General features: G+C 38.5%; 1 pseudogene; it reads left to right on the forward strand.

Moving 5' to 3' along the window:
- The first annotated feature begins 776 nt into the window (after positions 1-776).
- LOC113342630 lies at positions 777-2,437 on the forward strand (annotated as a pseudogene).
- Positions 2,438-2,679: the final 242 nt, after the last annotated feature.

The following is a 2,679-nucleotide window of genomic DNA, read 5'->3' on the forward strand; positions in this document are numbered from 1 at the left end:
AACATCATTTATTCATAAGTCTCATTTTCCCACTTTGCATTTTTGATGGAACAGAGGAAGTATATTCACAAATTTCATAATAATGAGATTACAAGGTGGATGAACAAGAGAGGCCGGGTAACTCATTCCCAGAAATTGATGCCAGCTTCGAACAGCTTATCAAGCCCGCATGCATACGCACAAAATGAAACTACATTTTACAGGATAAAGTCCGAAATACACATTAGAGGTGACAATAGGAATCAGCTCCAAGTAAAGGCAAAATGTATAGCTTGAATTCAGTTTTTGTAGATGGTTGTAAAAAAAAATTATTTATTTTTTGTTGTAGTGGGTGTATGATGAGGTAAAACTCAGTTTCCGGTGCATCATCCGATGCGTAAAATTTTTTGATTGTGTGCTTTGAAGCGTGAGATGAGTGTATTTCACCTATCTAGCTAATGATTTCTACAGTCAGAAGGGTGATGGCGTACCAGCGGCTCTTGAAGGCCAGTAACTGCTAGGATGTCACGAGTGTGGCCGGGTTGGTGAGATGTCTCTATCTGACCAGAGCATTCACAACGTGATATGTGTGTCCGCAGCATGTTTTGCTAGAAAATATCAGTACGGACACCTGGGGCCAACAGAAGATATTGAATTACCAGGCTGGGTTTTTATTGGATGTCAATCATTCAACAAGGCGCATCCTCTCGCTCTCCTATACATACATACATATATATACATATATATATATATATATATCCCTATCTCTAGCTCTCTCTAACCACATCATTCCTTGATGCTGAGCTAACTAATATATACTAATACATTGAGCTGAAGAAGAGTATTCATCCAAAAATGGGTATTATGATCAAAGACTTGATTGAATCAACTGATCTCATTTCTGTTCCTTCCAAACATGCACTCTCTGTAAAAGCCGAGGATCTCCCTATGTTAGCTGAAGAAGTAGAACATGTTACTTTACCCGTCATTGATTTCTCGCTCCTTACTTCCGGTTCGGCTGATCAACGGTATAAAATCATCGAAGACCTTCGAAATGCATGTGTGCATTGGGGATTCTTCATGGTAATAACTCATTTACGAATATTATTGGCATTACTGTATACGGAGTATTTATTTTCGGGAGTATTTCTTTGCATGAGTTACACGTTTAAAAATGATTAATCTCTAATTGATCAGTTCGTTCGTGTAAAAATTATAGGTGGTTAATCATGGAGTTCCCAAGAGTTTGAAAGATGCCTTGATCAACTCCTGTATGAATTTCTTCGGCTTAAGTCCGGAACAAAAGTTGGTTTATGAACGCTGTAGACCCATGCATTTTGGACCCAATAATTTGTGGAACCAATTTTAACCTTGACACTGAGAGTGTCTCTTTTTGGAGGGATTATCTTAGAGTTTTAGTGCATCCAGTGTTCCATTCACCTCCTAAACCAGAGGGCTTGAGGTAAACCTCTAACTCTTCAAATGCATATCCATAATCAAAACTGATATTCTTAAGGTCGTTGGACCAGGTCTGTAAATGCACCTGGCTAAAATTGACTATGTGTACGTAATTATGCAGCGAGGTTTTAAGTGAGTACAGCAAAAAATCAAGAGCCATATCGAAAGAATTGCTTAAAGCAATAATGGAGGGGCTGGGATTAGATGAAAATGACGTTGAAAAATCACTAGAACTAATATCTGGAGTTCAAAAGTTTTCTGCGAATCTCTACCCTCGTTGCCCAGATCCAGAACACGCAATCGGTTTGCCCCAACATGCGGATCACGGCCTATTAAGTCTACTCATGCAGAATGATGTAGGTGGATTACAAATCAAGAACAATGAGAAATGGGTTGCTGTGAACACAATTCCGAACTCTATCATGGTTAACATCGGTGATCATATGGAGGTACACTACTATGAAATATTTTCTTACTCAATCATGATATTGCTTTGTACTTACTCATGGGTACAAACTTTTTCATATTCATCTTATTTTGGTTTGTAGATACTGAGCAACGGGAAGTATAAAAGCGTGGTTCATCGAGCTGTAGTGAACAACAAGGAAACCAGGATATCCTTGGTTATGACAAATGGACCACCAATGAGAACTTCACTATCTTAAGAAAGGGGTATTATCAACAAGACATCTCTTGTACGTGGATGGTGGAGTGTTTTAGTTACTTATTTACTTGTGTTGTGTGGTTTGCGAAGCTAAGTATGATTAGCAATATGGCTTGAGTAATTATTTGGTGTTGTTTGTTTAATTAGTTTGATTGCATGCTTTGTCCATCGAACAGATATAAGTTCATGCTTAGTTTGATGAGGTACTTTGTCAATCGAGCAAAATACAAATGCGTGCTTTGTAATGTGTGGTTGTTATTATGTAATCTATCAACTATGAGTGATATAAACGTGTTCTTCTTTTCTTTTTGAGCTAATCTTATGCTGTACTATCTGATTTCTTTTATTTCGTCCCTACCATTTCATATCTTGCGTATAAAATTATTCACCATTAAGGAAGATGGTGAGTTTTTCAGGCTGTGGATTTTGAGCAGGTGGGGTTCCTGTCGGAAGTGGCGCCTAAGTTAAGGTTTCAAGGAGACCGGAAAAATGTCTTCCTCTTTTGGGGGATAGGGTTTCTATTATTTGGGTTTGGGGTGAGCATGGGCCGGTATGGAACGCTTTTCACCTCATCCGCG

The sequence above is a fragment of the Papaver somniferum genome, unplaced genomic scaffold (genome assembly GCF_003573695.1).
Source record: "Papaver somniferum cultivar HN1 unplaced genomic scaffold, ASM357369v1 unplaced-scaffold_45, whole genome shotgun sequence".
NCBI lineage: Eukaryota > Viridiplantae > Streptophyta > Magnoliopsida > Ranunculales > Papaveraceae > Papaver > Papaver somniferum.